Below are 18,874 nucleotides of genomic sequence, written 5' to 3'. Positions count from 1 at the left end.
TTATCCACACTGTATGTTACTTCCTCAAAAGCTCAAGTAAATTTGTCAAACATGACTTCCCCTTCATGAAACCATGCTGAGTTTGTCCTATTAAATTATGTTTATCCAAATGTCCCGTTACTGTCTCCTTAATAATGGACTCTAACATTTTACCAACCATAGATGTTAAGCTAACAGGTCTATAGTTTCCAGCCTTCTGCCTACTTCCCTTTTTAAATAAGGGTGTTACATTAGCAGTTTTCCAATCTGCTGGGACCTTTTCTGAGTCCAGGGAGTTTTGGAAAATTATTACCAATGCAGCCACAATCCCTACCATCACTTCCCTCAAGACCATAGGATGCAAGCCATCAGGTCCAGGTGATTTATGCGCCTTGAGTCCCATTATTTTACCAAGTACCACTTCCTTAGTGATTTTAATCATATTTAGTTCCTCCCCCACTAGAGCCCCCTGTTTGTCCAGTGTTGGGATATTCTTAGTGTCCTGTACTGTAAAGACTGATACAAAATAATTGTTCAGTGTTTTTGCCATCTCCATGTTTCACACCATTAATTTCCCGGTCTCATCCTCTAAGGGACCAACATTTACTTTAGCCACCCTTCTTCTTTTTATATAACTATAGAAACTTTTGCTGTCTGTTTTTATATTTTTTGCTAATTTACTTTCATAATCTATCTTCCCTTTCTTAATCAATCTTTTAGTTATTTTTAGCTGTCTTTTAAAGACTTCCCAATTCTCCATCCTCCCACTAGATTTGGCTACCTTATATGCCCTTGTTTTTAGTCGGATACTATCCTTAATTACTTTACTTAGCCACGGATGGCTATCTTTTCTTTTACACCCTTTTTTCCTCAGTGGAATATATTTTTTTTGGAAGTTGTAAAATAACTCCTTATATGTACACCACTGATCATGCACCGTCTTACCCTTTAATCTATTTTCCCAGTCCACTCTAATCAATTCCGCTCTCATACCTTCATAGTATCCTTTATTCAAGCTCAGCACGCTTGTTTGAGATCCAACCTTCTCACCCTCTAATTGAATATGGAATTCAACCATGTTATGCTCACTCATTCCAAGGGGATCCTTTACTGGGACATTTTTAATTAATCCTGTCTCATTACACAGGACTAAATCTAAGGTTGCTTGTCCCCTGGTCGGTTCAGTTACATACTGCGCAAGAAACCCATCCCTAATACACTCAATGAACTCATCCTCAAGTCTGCTCTGCCCAATTTAATTTGTCCAGTTAATATGATAATTAAAATCCCCCATAATTATAGCTGTTCCTTTATTACAAGTCTCAACTATTTCCTGATTAATACTCCATCCAACAGAGTTGCAACTGTTCGGAGGCCTATAGACTACTCCCACTAGTGTTTTTTTCCCTTTTTATTCCTTATCTCCACCCAAACTGTTTTACTATCCTGCTCCTTTGACCCAATATCATTTCTCTGTATTATAGTGATTCCTTTCTTTATTAGCATAGCCACCCCACCTCCTCTCCCTTCCCGCCTGTCCTTCCTGATTGTTAAATAACCTGGTATGTTTAATTCCCAGTCATGGTCACCCTGCAGCCATGTTTCTGTAATGGCCACAAGATCATACCCATATGTCGTTATTTGTGCCATTAACTCATTCATTTTGTGATGAATGCTACGAGCATTCAGATAAAGAACTTTCAAATATGTTTTGTAACACTTTGTTCCTGTTTTTTCCCTTTTTAGTACTTTACTTTTTACTCCATACCTTCTGTCCCTTCCTGACACGTTCTGTTTTTTAATTCCCCCACTGCTACCTAAGTCTATGACCTTCTCTGTTGTCATTTCTATTATTTGCTCTCTAGAAACCTCCCCCCCCCCACTAATTAGTTTAAAGCCCTCTCTACAGCCCTAGTTGTATGATTCGCCAGGACTCTAGTCCCAGCACTGACCAAGTGGAGTCCATCCCAACGGAACAGCTCTCTCCTGTCCCAGTACTGGTGCCAGTGTCCCAAGAAGCAAAACCCATTTCTCCCACACCAGTCTTTGAGCCACGCATTTAACTCTTTAATTTTATTTATCCTAGCCATATTCGCTCGTGGCTCAGGTAATAACCCAGAGATTATTACCCTTGAGGATCTGTTTTTTAATTTGACACCTAGCTGCTCATACTCCTTTAATAGAACCGTCTTCCTTGTCTTATCTACGTCGTTTGTACCAACATGGACCACGACAACTGGATCCTCCCCCTCCCACTCCAAGTTTCTTTCCAGCCCAGAAGAGATGTCCTTCACCCTGGCACCGGGCAGGCAACACAGCCTTCGGGACTCCCGCTCTTGACTGCAGAGAACCCTATCTATCCCCCTAATGATACTATCCCCTACCACTACAACATTTCTTTTGACTCCCTCCACTTGAATGGCCCCCTGTACCACGGTGCTCTGGCCAGGTTGCTCATCCTCCCTGCAGTCCCCGCTCCTGCCCTCACAGGGAGTAAGAACCTCGATCCTGCTGGACAAGAGCAAGGGCTGCATCTCCTTCAACACTACATCCTGGATCCCTGTACCTTCCTCACTCGTAGTCACACCGTCCTGTCCCTGACCACGGACTACATCTGCAGTAATTAACTTCATAGGTGTGACCATCTCCTGAAACATAGAGTCCAGGAACTTCTCCCCCTACCTGATGTGTCGCAGTGTCTGAAGCTCGGTCTCAATCTCCATAACTTGGAATTGAGTTCCTCTAGCAGCAAACACTTGTCGCAGATGTAATCACCGTTAGCCTCAATGGGGTCCACCAGCTCCCAAATCACGCAACAGTAACACATCACCTGCTCCATTCTATATAATTAATTACATTTCTTATTATTAGTTATGAAGTCCCTGCCCGGATATAGATGATAATATCACACCACTATTCAATAGGACTTACCAACTTAAAGGTATAAAAGAGAAGAGAAGGAAGAAAGCCAACCAACCAGCTGATCACCAACCTCCTCCTTGAATACTGTCTGTGGGCCCTCTTTGGTTGACTCGTCTCGCTGCTCCGCTTCCGCAGTGCTGTCTAAGCCTGTGAGTGGGGGGAAAAACAGAGCAAAAAACACACCCTCACCTCCCACTTGCCCGAATCTCCCACTTACCAAAACTCCAGCAGAGCAGCACTCAATGCACAAAGCACTCCGTGCACAGCACTAGCCCCGCCCCTTTTATACCCGGATTCTACTTCCGGTTTAAACTGCCCTATAGTTTAATATACCCTTAAAAAATTAAACTTACTTCAAATAATTGACTTTTTAACACACTAACATTCACAAAATACACTTAAATGATTTTTCTCCCACTTACCAAAACTCCAGCAGCACTCAAAACACAAAGCATTTGAAGTGCAGTGCTGTTTTGCAGGGTAACTTGGAAACCAATTCATTCAGTGCCACGTCCTACAGATAGCAATGAGGTGAACGGTTAATGATGCTGTTTAGATTGGTGTTCATTGAAGGATGAATTTTGGCCAGGTGTCGGGGAGGAATCTGGTTATTTTTCATTCGTAACATATTTCCAAACAATAAGACAACAACTCTGTTTTATAACATGCAGATAACGGTGCCTCTCAGACTACAGTACAACAGTGGCGTGTCTGTTTGGAGTGGGAATTGACTCAAGGCAAGCATGCAGACAATTTAGCCAAACTCTCATTTTGCTTACATCTATTTGTTTTGATGTTTGATTACTAGTTTAATTCTGATGTGCTTATTAAGTGAAGACTTAGTGTGCAATAATTTGATTAGTTAAAAGTCAAGAAGGTGGCTAAAACCTTCCCAAAGTTATTTTGTGGTATTTCTTATGTTCAATTTCTTCTCACACTCTGTTTTTTGCTGGATCTTTGCTCCCTGTTTATTGACAGGGTTCTTATATATTTCATATTCAATCAGCATTGATCCTTCAACAATGAATTAGTGATGCACCCAAGGCTGCGGGTAACCTTTACAACTACAGGTACACGGTTACCCCTTGCTGAGAGGATGTGGCCTGGGCTGTAGGCTCGCATTTGGCCCATGCGCAATGCTGTTGTGGGTTGGTGGAGTTAACCAGTGAGGGGCACAGATGTTAACTTGAAGAACAAAAACCTGATTTTGAAACAAAATTCCACGGCCGCCTTTATTTTAATTTTATTCTTCTGGTAGTTAACAGTATGTTTATCTCTATCCTGAATGTTTCATTAAAAATATGGTTTTTCTACAGAGCTTGTGTCAGTGTCTTGATTCAAATGTTTTTTCATTCTCCCAAGATACATAAACAATTTCATCTCACGCTGTTGTCAAGTAATTGAGCATGTCTGAGACCCTGTCTTCAGTGTATCTTCACCACATGTGCACACACTCACATCAGTATCCGAACATCATGACATACTTGACAGTCAATACAAACTATTCTTGGCTTTCTGCTTATCTTATCAAAAGATCAGGTGTGCCTGCAGCTCCTTGCTTATCTCCCCCTGCAGGGTTCCAATGTCTTGGGCAGTAGCAGGCTACCAAATGCAGTTTTAAAATTGATCAGTATCGGCACAAGTACAAAATATCCGAGAGATGCTATCAATTAAGTATTCTTAACTATACGCTCCTGCCTTTCACTAGATTTTACATTGATACCAGTTTGATACTTTTTGGTTATTTCTGCCTCGTTGATCTTTGTTATTCCTAGCTGCACGCATGCATCTTTCCCAAACCCTTTGGATTGAGTCCAATTCATCCATTATCACCTCAGAAAATTATTTTCCTGTTTCTAACTTATATCCTCAATCAGTTCCACTCATCCAATTTTACACATCCCATTATGTAACCATTTCATCTAATTTATGAGCCCTGAGGAACAGTACTGTCCAGTAAACTATTCACAATTTGCTCCAATGTCTAAATACATATATTTTGGTTATTTTACTTAAACTCTTCTTGGAGCATTTACCCATCCAAAACATCCCGCTCTACCCCCACTTCACACAGCCATGTCCTGCTCTTCCAAACGATTCCTAATGGGTTCCACAATCCTCAATTACTTTGTTTCCAGTTGTGTTATTGCGTTCTTCTCAGTAGTTTATGTCTCTTGCAGCGAATTCTGCAAAAACTGTCTTGTGATTTTAAATTATAAGTGGCCCAGCGATTAATATCCACAATGTCCCAGGGATGTTAAAACCTTCCTTTCAAAGGTACTAGTAAATCTATCCAGGTTTATCCTCACAAGTAGGAAACCCATTGGGGCTGAGACTTCGGCAGTCCATGTCAGCTCTCGGCATTGAATACAAATGGGCAACTGTAATGCTGCATTTTAGACTCTGAGAGGGCGCATTCATAAACAAGGTCACATCACTTATTCTGAACCTATAAAGTTCTGAGACTACTGTCATGTGATCCTCGTATGTCATAGGATACTTCAGCAGTAGTTGGAAATGTTGCACCACATAAATGAAGGGAATGTAGCGGGCCTCATTCTGCATCAATCGAAAATAAGATGACCTTGCATTAATGCCAATATCCCTCGTTTTTCCCGGATATCATCAATTTAACCCAGATATACTATGTACAAACTATACCACACTGCTTTCCACAAACCAGTTGATGAATTCACAATTCTTCTTAATTTGCGTTAAACTGGCTCTTCCTGTTTGCTTAGCTTTCAGAATGCTAACGACTTAATTCAAAGCTCGATTAAACTCTACCACCCTGAATACATCGGTCAAAATATGCAGTTATAAGTACTGACTTCTGTATTGATAAGCTGTTTTTCATTATTTCTCTTGGAAGGTTTGGAGCCTGCCGTTGGTCATGCCAATTTAATGTTGACGTTTCCCAACTTCCTTGCTTAATGTAGCCCGCTCTGCCAATTATCCCATAGTGTCCAGTACCTATGTAAAGCTGTTAACCTATTTTGGGTGGTTCTAGGTTTTTATAATAATGTGGGATGGTTCTGGGGTTTAGCAGAAAGGGGTCATTGTCCGAAAGATTGGCGTAACCACTGTGGGACAGATTGAATTTGACAGCATTAGACTAACATGACCGGATGAGGAGCCCCATTTTAGTCCCACTGTTGATTAACATTATAAGGGATCTCTGTCAATATTGAAAATAATGATTGGTCTTTCGTTTATGGACACAAGTAATAATCTGAGCTGTTAATTTGCAACTCAATTGTTTTATGATCAAAGTAAGTTAAAGTTAAACAACTAAAGACACTCTGGGGTAGATTTTCAGTTTAAGAACTGGGCTTTTACATATATACTGAGAGCATCACAAACAGGACAAGTTGGCTGGTAGCATCGCACACATTAATTTCAGAGGAAGGAACATCAAGCAGGTTCTGTTTCTGGTTTACAACGCAGCCTGACAGATGTTCCTTCTTGTGCTCTGCCCAAATGATGCTTAATGCCCAAGCAGCAAATATTAAATTTACCCCACTGTCTCAGTCTCGCTTTATCTCTCTTTCTCTGACTCCTGCTCCATGTGTGGCTCACATTTATCACTCAGCATTTTCCAACTTATGGAGCCCAGTGATTGGCGTTTGATGAATTATGAACTGTCACTGGACGGAAAACTGGCAGGAACCGATAGGCTGTGTCTGATACACAGCACCTGATATCCTGTTCAGTTGATTTTATTGTAAAGGAACATTGGGCGTGGTGTATAACGGGTGGATGAACCAATACCACTAGATTTCCCCCTGTCGTGAAAATTGCAATCTATTATTTTATCTCTCATCCTCTCTCTGTCTGACTTCATCTCTGTCTCACAGCGGTCCATGATTATACTGGTAATATGTCTTATCCATCAATATGTCACCGGTGATAGTCATTTAATAATTAGAGGCAGTTTGCTTCAAGAGAGGTGAAGGGAGAGAAATGGACAGATGAACGAGAAGAGCTAATAGAATCAATGAGAACAGAAGTGCATATTATGGTTCAATGATTTCAAGAAATACTCGTGCAGATTTACCTTATGCTGTGCCTGTAGTATAGGAAAATATCATTGGATTCTATGTTAAAACTGAACAGAAGAGAGAACTATCAAATATAACGATACAGAACTGGCGAAAGGTAGTTTCAATAAAAGTTAACTATCCATGAGAATGTGGAAATAAATGTTCACAAATAAGGCAGTGCAAAGACAGTGGCAATCATTCAAAGATCGGAATATTAATTTACAGCCTAGACATATTCCTACAAGTAAAGGTAGCTCACTTAAAGCTGGTGTTGCTAGAATGTGTAGTAAAACACAAATGAAAGTGATAGGTAAAAAAATGTGACATTACTAATGCAAAAGGAAATCAAACTGTACATTAAACTATAGACTGGAAGCAATCAATATTAGTATTGGTAATAAATAATCTGAAGGAAGACTGGCAAGGAACATCGAGTTAAATAGTAAAGGTCTTTAGCAACAGATAAAAAGCAAAATTATAGTTAAAGACAGGGGATGACACATTAAAGAAGGAAAATAAATTAATCTTCTGGAAGAATAGGGAATGGTAGGGATTAGACAAATGTACTCTGCCCAATTTTTCACCAAGGAATGCGATAGAGGGAGTGAACATGGAGGAGGACATGGATCGATTAGATTGGTTTTGTGACAGTTTCTGGCAGCTTAAAACAGGATAAAATTGATCGCACCCTGAAATGTGTGGGTCAATTAAGAACCGCCAACATCTATCAATAGAAAAAAAGTGCTAGATGAAAAATGTTATAGAGTTGTTTGAGGAAATGCAAGTGGCAAAGTTATCGTGACAATCCTGAGTGTGACAATGGGTTAACACCTCCGTAAAGTTAGTGCACACATGAATATATGGCAAATAGGATAATGTTCATTGGACTGTTTCACTGATCAGAAGTTCCACCCTCCTAATAGCCAAGAATAATTAGAGTGAAAGCAGCTGCCTGATCTGTTTGTTTAAAAGACCGTAAGTAATGTCAGTCATTTTGTAATCTAATTGGCCCAGAAATTCGGGTCGGGGGTTCCTGCGGGTGCAAGCCTCCGACCTACAGTTAGCTAATGCGCTGGCCGTTGTACTGTGGGCCCGCGTGGGATTATGATCCTGGGCGTGCTCCAACTGCCGGCGCACAGTGCTTGTGTATCCCAGGGGCACAGTTAGCTCAAAGCTTCCCTTGGGATCACGTGGGCCATGGAGAGCCAATGGCAGCAGGGAATCTCTATTCAAAATTTTGACAGGCCTGTCAAACCTATGAATACAATTCAGCCCCAAAACACCCCTAAAACTTCAAATATTTTTTTTAAATCAAATTTTTAATATAAATATAAATTACATAAATTAACTATTTTAATCAATAATTTAAATCTTTGAAAAAATTAATTTTTAGTTTCTAACGTGGCTAAAAATAAACGTACCTTTCTTTAAAGTATTTAAAAATAATAAACCTGTGGAAAAACAGTTTAAATTTAACTTAATTCACCACTTACCTTGTTAAAAGCAGGCCTTGCGAATGCTTTTTACAAGCGTAGCTCCGGGAGACTTACTCTCCCAGAGAAACCTGCAAAAAAAATGGGAGTTCCGGGCATACGCACTGCCTCTCCGGCACATGGGTTTGACCTATGACCCCCTTCCATTAAGAGAACGGAAGTTCCGGATTCCTGCACATGCGAAGTGCATGCACGAAACCAGCACTTTCACTGGGCCTATGGGTGAGTACCCAGCGTGGACACACCCGTTGGGGCTCGAAGTTCTGGCATTATCTCACATGAGATTTCACTCATATATAAGTAAAGGTTTGGATTGAGGCGGCTTCACCTTCTTGTCAATTTGAGCTGCTGCCTGCAGCACCGGCATCGTGTGACCAAAAGAGATGGATCGACCAATTCTTGCCTAGATTGAAGCCGTTTACTGCCCAATTCTCACGTGGGTCGATTTTGCGGAACTTGTCGGGAAGAAGGCGGGACTTGCCCTTTCAGCTTTCTGACACGCCTACTTTGACGTCCGGCAATCCGCGCGATTTTCCCTTGATTGACCTTGTTGAACCCGCCCAACGGGCTCAGCTGGCCAATTAAGGGCCAGCCGGCAACAGGTGACGTCGCAGACTGCAATTTCATCTGTCAAGATTTCTGACAGATGAAATATCAGTGTCTCACAGCTGTTTGAAGCTGGGAAACACTGACACTCTAATTTCTAAGCTGAGTCCTTCTACGCATACTCAGTTAGAAATCTCAGCAGCACTAAAAGCTGCAGGCTGTCACTTTTGACAGATCGCAGCCGTTCAGCTTTAAGTTCCGGCTGACTGATGCGCTCCCGACGCCTAGAGGAAGAAAGGCTGTGAAGGTAAGTAAAGGTAAGTAATAGTTCTTTACACACTTTAGACACATCAAACACACTTACCTTTACACTCATGCTCCCAACACTCACCTGAGCGCCGACATCATTCAACCCGATGGCCCGCTGCTCCAACCTGGCGTGGTTTGGAGCCATCGGGAAACCCACACGAAACCCCTCAAAATGGGGATTAGGCTAAAAACTGCCTGTTAACTTCCTGTTAACAGGCAGTTAATGGGCACTAATCCCTTCCCGCCTGGTTTCGGCGGGTCCCAGTGCGGGGCAGGTACCCGCCGACCCTGAAACTTATGTGGTGTGGGGTTTTGGGCGCGATGGTGGTGGGGCCCCCAAAGTCGGTATTTCCCGTCCCCCCCCGTACGCCTGAAACCTCACCTGACAGCTCCCGGAAAATCTAGCGGACAGTCTTTGGTATTTTTGGTAAGTCATTACCATCAGTTGTCAATGTATTTCGGGGTTAACCTGTATCACTGCTCTTGGTGATTCTGTGGCCTGTTTGTTTTCAGGAGATTGCTTGTACAGCTCATCATTATTGAGATCAAAAAAATATCACCACCTTCAACATAAACCTTTACGCAATAACGTCATAGAAATTCCCAGGGAAGTTACAATTGTCTCTGTAGTTTCAGCAACAACAATTTTAACAAATTTTATTACAGCCTCGCAGTACTGGGGGTGGAATTGGTCTTCACCAGCAGCGCGAGATGGGCTCACAGTGAATCCCAGCCCGTTTCACTACGCCTCCAGTATTCTATAGCATTCAAATCAAATGAAAAGAAAATCAGGAGCGGGAGGAATCTGGTGCCAATTCACGATCGCCAGTTTTGCGCTACCGTCCGAGACCAATTTCAACCACAGAGTCAGAAACGGAGAAAGGGAGAGAGAAGGTTAGAGAGGGACAGAGTCAGAAATGTAGAACGCGGGAAAGCAAAGATTTAGTCAAAGGAAATTGAGAGACTGAAGTGTAAACTTAACTTTTATCAGCAGGTGTAACACGGTGCTAACGAACTGTCAGCTTGCTTCATGCCTCGCTGAGTTTGTTTTCTATTTAATTCTATGGTAAGAAAAACGGCGTGTGCCAACCATTCGCCCGTTTTTCACCTGGTGATCAAAAACGAATTTAACCCCCGAGAGAGAAAGAGTGAGAAACTAAGTGATGCTTTGAAGGATGTGTTTATCCACCGAGACATTAAACCTCCCGGAAGTACTGCTCTTCTCCGAAACGTGGTCAATTTGTGTTCCCTCTTTTCCAATGGATGGGAGCCAGGACAACAGAAGGACTCACCTGAAACGCATGGACACTTTGCTCTAATATTACTTCGCAGGTAGCACGAAGCTAATTCCATTTCCTATCACGCAGTTGTGCAGGATACCTGACAGAGTAAACACTCACTGAAGTAGGATTTCATGTTGTTATGGGTGGTCAGTCTTCTGGAGGCCATGGAAAGAACATTGTTTAAAGTATTGAATTAATAATCCAGAGATATGGACGAAGAATACAGAAATCTTGAGTTCAAATCCCAAAATAGCAGGATGAGAAATTGAATTCAGTTAAACAAAAGTTTGGAAATAAAATAAACATTGTAATAAAATGAAAATGAATGTCTCGTATTGTCGATAAACTCCAACTGGCACAGTAATGTCCTTTAGTGAAGGAAAGCTGTTGTCCTTACCCATCTGGTCTACAGGCTACTCAAGTCCCACACCAACGCTGTTTGTCATGTAACTGTTTCGGGAAGCGGTCTGGCAAACCAGGGCATTTTATTTGGTCAACTAGGAATGGGTAATACATGTCAGCCTTGCCATTAACGCCCACAAAAGTTATATCCGGTGAAATTAACTCTACTCTATCCATTTGTTAACTTTAGTTCCCTCATTGCCATTTAACTTCTGATGGTCCTGCCAACGAATGCCTGCATCTCGGGATTCTTTTCACTTCATTCTCCATAGACATTTTGGCCTAAAATACCACTTATAGAAAATCCCAGCTAAAGAGAGAGACAGAGCGAATGAGAGATTTAATTTTAGCGACATAGAAACAAAGTGAGACTGATATAGAGAGAAGCAGGAGAACCACAGATAGAGAGGAAAACAGAAAGATTGTCAGAAACAGTGGCAGGGTGCCAAAGCAACACAGAGCGAGATAGATAATGAGATAGAGTCAGAGAGAGAGAGAATGAGTTGTATAATAGACAATGGTGAGCTGTAACTATATACATTTTCATCACCTGCCGGTCCTTTTGTTCTGAGAACAATTATTGTTTTCTTGTTGTCCCATCTGTCTTGCAGCTAATTTGGTGACAATCGTGATTCTTTCCCGTGGAAAATGCGGTCACTCCAAGTGCATCACCTGTTACTTGGTGGCCGTGGCAGTTGCCGATCTAATGGTCCTATTATTTAAATAATTCTGTATGAGATTAAAGGGATTTATTTTGCACGTTCATTCCTGGACTACACACCCATTTGCAGTCTCAATCTCACCCTGATACTTGATGCTATTGATTGTTCTGTCTGGTTAAAAGTTAACTTGATCGATTCATCGCCATTTATTGCCAGAAGCTGAGAACAAAATATTGCACCAAAAGAAATGCGGCTGTGATTATAACAATGGTGTGTGGGGTGGGCATTTAAAAAAAGCATTCCAGGTTACTTTATAAATGAAGATTGAGAAATATTTGATACGCTACAATGGTTCTGTGTTGCAAAATCCACCTTCTATACCTTGCCCATTTGGATGGCTTATCACTGGCTTTACACAATCTTAACCCCTTTCGCTCCATTTTTTTTGATTGTACTGCTAAATGCATTGACCATCAGCACATTATATGGGCAGGTAGAGTCAGAAGAGGACTCTGAGGCAGCAAGACGTCTAAGAGCCACAATGATCCAGAGATGGAGAACCGGAGGAAATCCATCATCTTACTGGCCGCAATTTCGGGCAGTTTTCTCGTGCTATGGGTGGGAAATTTCCTCTATGTAGTATGTGTACAAATTACAGATGCTCAGTTGCTCCAAACAGATTACATTGACCCGTTCACTATCATGGAACAAACCGGATATATGCTCCAGCGTTTGAGTTCCTGCACCAACACAGTGATTTATGCAGTGGCGCAAACTAAGTTCAGAGTGTAGGATTCGCAAAATTGAACTTTGTATTAATAAGGGTCAAATGGCAGAAGAGGCCATGATTTTAAAGACTGTTTTAAAAGAAGCCCAGAAAAAGGGGCATAATAATGGCCGCCATACCACGTGACCGGCTTATTGGGACACTTTAAAATGGTACCTGCGAATCCTCAGACAGCTTTCTGGATTCAACCCACAGTAAGTTCTGGAAGCCGTTTCTGAGAGAACGAAACCAGACACCCACATATACATATGGATTGGATGCAGATCCAGTCAAGATCGGCCTGGAGACAGAGGCCATCTAAATGTTGACCCAGACAAAAGGGGAAAATTTCGTATTCATGAGAACAACACCAAGGACTCGATAACGAGATCAGCAGGACATTAAAACAATGAAGGTCATTCCAGACCAGAGATGGGCCTTTACCGGTCATATCAAATATTTTAAAATATAATAACTGCCCCGCTGTGCTCCCAGCCCGCCAAAAGTTAAACAAAGACTAACCTGATTTTGGGCGGGAGACAGAAGCTTCTGGAGAAAAGGTATAACTGGAACACTCGGGTAAGAATTCGGCAGTTGGTGAGCTTCTTGGCAGTTGAAGCAGGTTGCTGCTTCTTCGTTAGTTGGTTGGCTTTCCAGCTTGCAGGCCGGTCCAGCTTTTGAGCTAGGCAAAGAGGAGTTGGTTGGGGAGAAGGTCAACGAACTCCTCTCCACCATCGGAGGAAGAAGAAGGAGATTAAGCCAACATCAAGAAGGTTGTTCAAAGCCGGCGTCCTGCCCCGGGGTATAGTATCGGGAGATCATCGACCAACCCTGGGCCGTTGATGAAATGAGAGGCCATTGTCCAACTTGGGAGAAGAGACAAAAAAATAAAACCCCGAGAGAAGAAACCTTCCAGCCACTCTGGCTCGGGAAGAGACAATAACGAACTAAAGAAATCTATGGGGGCCAGCCCAAGGCTCCTCTGACCAGGGTCGAGCCGATGATCCTCGACCGCGTCGACATCCAGGCCAGCCGGTGTCCAGCCGCCCCCGACCCCCACCTCAGGAGAGAGGTGTGGCGCAGCTCGCTGGGGCTCCATGAACCACGAGGTGACAGGACGCCTGAAGGGATCAAAAGACAGAATCGATTTCAAAACCTTGCAATTCCTATTTGGATTGTTGAGCATGTTTCTGGCCCTTCACAATCAGATCTAGATAGGTTTTAAAGGGGGTGGATTTAAGGGTACAATTAACATGAGTTGTTGTCCCTCGATGTTCCGTGTGTTTCCTTATTTCATGATGATCTTTGTAGAGTATAAGATGCCTGTATTTGCCTTAGTTAGTATTGTGTCGTTATGATTTGTTTGTGTTTTTCCCTCCCATGTACTCTCTTAATTGCTTGCATTTGACTTATTTTTCCTTATGCAATAAAATTTCATTTCGTTTTCATCAAACTTGGTCTACAAGAGTTTTCTCTACAGTGTAGTTTCTGCCCCAAAGTCCAGAGTACATAATCTAAGGGGCGAGTGGGTCGAACCACTCAAGGCTTTACTGCGCAAGAGAGAAAGGCCTCTATAGAGAGAAATCTCTGCGATACCTCTCGATCGAAAACCCCTTACAAGAGATGAGTTAAATAATCTGATTAAATATCACTTTGCGCAGATTATGAAGTTAATTCAATTATATTAAAAGGACTCATTTTAAAATATGACTCAGGGGAGCCAATAACTGCTCAGAGCTGGTTCTCAGCAACTGTATCAGAACCAGCTGTGTGTCCTATAGATGGCTCTGGTGAGTTGTGATAGTAAAATGCTGCCGTCTGTCGGTAAAATTTCATCCACTACAGAAAGCTTACCGCAACACATGTAGTACAATAGTAAAGATGGCAGATTTGGGACTTTACAATAAATTGGCAGCTGTTGTGGACAGGGAATCCAGTAACCATACCAAACAAATTCTCTTCTAATAGACACACGACGAATTTTAAACCTATTTCCCCATATCCTAAAATTTTTAACTCCCTAACTCAGCTCAGACCAGGGATAGAACCGGGGACCTTCCTTGTCTGTATGATGCAGAACTGCAACTTTCTTGCTCCGAGTACTGCCCAGTACCACAGACTGTAAAACAACGCCCTCAACTCATTATTCATCATCCACTATTTAAATGGAAAGATTACCACAGTCTGGGCAACACAAGCATGAATTTCCAATAAGGCGGCTAGGGCTGTGGGCTTGGTGTGTAGAGTCGGTAAGTCAGGCTTGAGATGTTTATATGGTGGGCGATTACAGATAAAATTAGTGGGAATAAAATGAACGATTTGTGAAGATGAATTCTCTCAATACGTTTTTGAAAATATTTCAAAACGATTCACATGCACATACTTGGAAGCGATGAGTAATTTTCTTATAGACAGTCATCTTGAGACACCTTGGGATCTCACAAACAATCTGAGCAGCAGGAGGGCTGATATAATAGGCACCAGATTAGGGAGAGAATAATTATTCAACTTTCCCGGTCCTACTTGAACTAAGATTCTACGAACGTCTGATGAGGTCTGCTTCACCAGAACAATCCTGCTGCCATTGAATATCCAACAGAAACTTAAGTTTGTTTTTTACCCTAGTATAGTTGTGGCCAGAATGGTTGCTGGCAGATTTAGAGAGATTCGCGTGGAAATGTAGCGATAGATATTATTCTTATTGCCTGGATTTTAAGCTCCTTACATAACCCAACTGATCTTCCTCTCTTTAAATTCAATGACTGTTTAATGCCCAGGCAGTAAAAGTGAATATCCAGCATGTTCTGTTTACAATAAATTCCAATTGGTCACTCCGCTTACATAACGTCCAATGCAGGTTTGGACAGATCGAAAACTGCAACACAAATTTGACCATATTTATTCTACAATTTACCTTGGTCCCGGGTACTTTAATGCTGTCATGGTACAGAAGCGGTTAAAATGAGCTTCACTCGCAGACATCATGTCCCATATTTTCTCAACACACTTGTGTTATGATTGTTCAGTTTATTGTGGGGTTGAGGGCGGAACCAGGCCGCTCAGTTGAAGTATGTATATGCTGTGTGGTTTGTTCAGGCATATAGCTGACTGACAGCTTTGTTAGTTTAATAGTTATTTAAATTAGTGAAGCTTTAGGCCTTTTTATGTTGGGGTTTTTCAAATCAGAACAAAATGCTATGAATGATGTCTCGAGAGGAACTTGGGCTGATGTTCCCACGGCTGTGCCTGGGTGATTGAATCGTCTGGGCAGAGTGAATACAGGAAACCGGGCAGAGATTGGTAAGTGACCTGAAGGAAACCTGCCAATTTTATGAACATTTAAATAAGAGAGCCAAATTTCGGGAGGTGCATTAGGGGCGTGAGCTCCTCCTTCTTGCCAAAGTTTCCTGAAGTCAATGTGCTGAGGCTATCCAATAGCCCCATGCACAGGGACAGGGATATCTATCCTTGTCTGTGTGGAGACTCTAAAAAATATCTAACAGAGTTAACTCTTAGATTTGTTCATGAAATATTAATAGTGTCAATCCAATAACAAATTAGTAAGTATAAGCTTTTTAAAAAAAATTAACAGAGTTATTTAATTTACGAAGCTTAAGGCCATTTAAGGTTAGCACTTTTCACATCAGAGCAAATTGCTCTTGGTGGTTTCAAGAGAAGATAGTGGGCAGATTGTTCTACTCCTGTTCCTAGAGTTATTGAATCACCAGGGCACAGTGATACATGAAGCCGGGCAGAGAGTTAATTCGCCAGAAGACATCTTGTCTCCTTATAGAAAACATAGACATTGAAACCTAGGAGCAGGAGTAGGCCATCCGGCCATTCGAGCCTGCTCCGCCATTCAATATGATCATGGCTGATCCTTTATCTCAATATCATATTCCCGCTTTCTCCCCATATCCCTTGATCCATTTTGTGTCTAGAAATCTATCTCCTTCTAAAATATATTCAGTGACTTGGCCTCTACAGCCTTCTGTGGTAGAGAACTCCACAGGTTCAACACCCTCTGATTGAAGCAATTTCTCCTCATCTCAGTCCTAAATATCCTATATTCCCTCTCATTCTTCTGACCTCTAGTGAATACAGGCCTAGTCGACCCAATGTCTCCTCATATGACAGTCCTGCCATCCCAGGAATCAGTCTGGTGAACCTTCGCTGCACTCCCTCTATGGCAAGTATATCCTTTCTTAGTTAAGGAGACCAAAACTACACACAGCTCTACAGGTGTGGTCTCACCTGTATAACTGTAGTAAGACATCCTTGCTCCTGTACTCAAATACTCTTGCAATGAAGGCCAACATACTATTTGCCTTCCTAAATGCTTGCTGCATCTACATGTTTGCTTTCAGTGACTGGTGAACAAGGGCACCCAGGTCCCTCTGTACATTAACATTCCCAATCTATCAACATTTAAATAATACTCTACCTTTCTGTTTTCCTACCGAAGTGGGTAACTTCACATTTATCCACGTTATACTGCATCTGCCATGCATTTGTCCTCTCACTCAACTTGTCTAAATCGCCTTGAAGCCTCTTTGCATTCTCCTCACAACTCACAATCCCACCTGGTTTCATGTTGTCAGCAATCTTGGAAATATTACATTTGGATCCCTCATCCAAATCATTGATAAATAATGTGAATAGCTGGGGCTCAAGAACTGATCCCTGCAGTACTACACTAGCTACCGCCTGCCACCTCAAAAAAGACCCATTTTTTCCTACTCTCTGTTTCCTGTCTGTTAACCAATTTTCAATCCATGCCAGTATATTACCCCCAATCCCATGTGCTTTAATTTTCCATACTAACCTCTTATGTGGGACATTATCAAAGGAATTCTGAAAATCCAAATACATCACATACACTGTATTTCCCTTATCAATTCTACCAGTTACATCCTCAAAAAAACTCCTGTAGGTTTGTCAAACACGATTTCCCTTTCATAAATCCATGTTGAATTTGTCGAATCCCGTTGATATTTTCTAAGTGTCCTGTTGTCACATCCTTTATAATAGATTCTATCATTTTTCCCTACTACTGATATTAGGCTAACCGTTCTGAAATTCCCTGTTTTCTCTCTCCCTCCTTTTTTTAAATAGTGGGGTTCCATTTGCCTCCCTCCAATCTGCTGGAACTGTTCCATAATCTATAGAATTTGGAAGATGACAACTAATGCATCCACGATTTACATGGCTACCTCTTTTAGTACTCTGGGATGCAGAGTATCTGGCCCTGGGAATTTATTGGCTTTCAGTCCCATTAATTTCTCCAGTACTATTCTTATACTTACACTAAGTTCTATTAATTCCTCCTTCTTACTAGACCCTTGGTTCAATAGCTTTGCTGGGAAGTTGTTTGTGTCCTCTTCCGAGAAGACAGAATCAAAGTATTTGTTTATTTGATCAGACATTTCCTTGTTCCCGATTATACATTCTCCCATTTCTGACTGTACGGGGCCAACATTTGTCTTCACTAATCTTTTCCTTTTTACATGCTTGTAAAAGTTTAACAATCCGCTTTTATGCTCCTTGCAAGTTAACTCCCTGACTTTATTTATCCCCTCTTTATCAGTCTATTGGTCCTTGCTTTCTGATCTCCAAACTGCTCCCAATCCTCAGGCTTGCTACTTAATCTGACAACTTTATATGACTCCTCTTTGAATCAAAAACGATCTTTAATTTCTTTTGTTCGCCATCGTTGGGCCGCTTTTTGTTTTGTGTTTTTGTGCCAGAAAGGAATGTATAACTGTTGCAAATCATGCATTCGTTCCTTAACTATTAGCCATTGCCTATCCACCGTCATGACTTTTCATGAAGCTCCCAAATCTATCATAGCCAACTCACTCCTCATACCTTCGTAGTTTCCCTTGTTTAGATTTAGGACCCTAGTTTCGGATTGGAATTCTTCACTTACATCTTAATGAAGAATTCTATCGTGTCATGGTCACTCTTCCCCCAAGGATCCCGCACAACAAGATTACTAATTAACCCCTTCTCATTGCACAATACTCAATCTAGGATAGCCTGTTCCCTAGTTATATATCATTTATAGCAATGGGCTGAAATTCGTGTATGTCCATTAGGGGCGTGAGCTCCACCTTCCCCAATTTTCCTCAACTCACTGTACCGATGCAATCCAATAGTCCAGGGCACAGGAACAGAAACATATATCCATCTGTGTCTGGAGCATTTAAAATGAGTTAATTGAGAGAGATGACTCCATATGTGGTGGGAAAATATTTAAAGTATCATTCCATTTAAAAATAATTATACCACGGCTTTACCACAAGACTTGCAAACGAATTTCTACAACATGAGGCAACTGCTGTAAACATGTAGTTTTCACTTGTTCTATTGAAGTGCAGTAACTCCTTTTGGTGATTAAACCTATATGTGACTCGAGTTCTAAAGCAATGTGTTTGATGCTTAACTGCCCTCGGAAATGGCGTAGCAA

At 41.6% G+C, this 18,874-nt stretch overlaps 1 pseudogene; it reads right to left on the bottom strand.

The window, feature by feature from the left end:
• Positions 1-17,861, bottom strand: part of LOC147095631 (uncharacterized) — a 50,751-nt pseudogene extending 32,890 nt beyond the window's left edge.
• Positions 17,862-18,874: the final 1,013 nt, after the last annotated feature.

Source organism: Somniosus microcephalus, unplaced genomic scaffold (genome assembly GCF_052327205.1).
Source record: "Somniosus microcephalus isolate GS21.2 unplaced genomic scaffold, FLI_Smic_1.0 unresolved_chr1, whole genome shotgun sequence".
Classification (NCBI taxonomy): Eukaryota; Metazoa; Chordata; class Chondrichthyes; order Squaliformes; family Somniosidae; genus Somniosus; species Somniosus microcephalus.
Note: the sequence above shows the minus strand (reverse complement) of the source record. Positions and strands in the feature narration are given on the sequence as shown.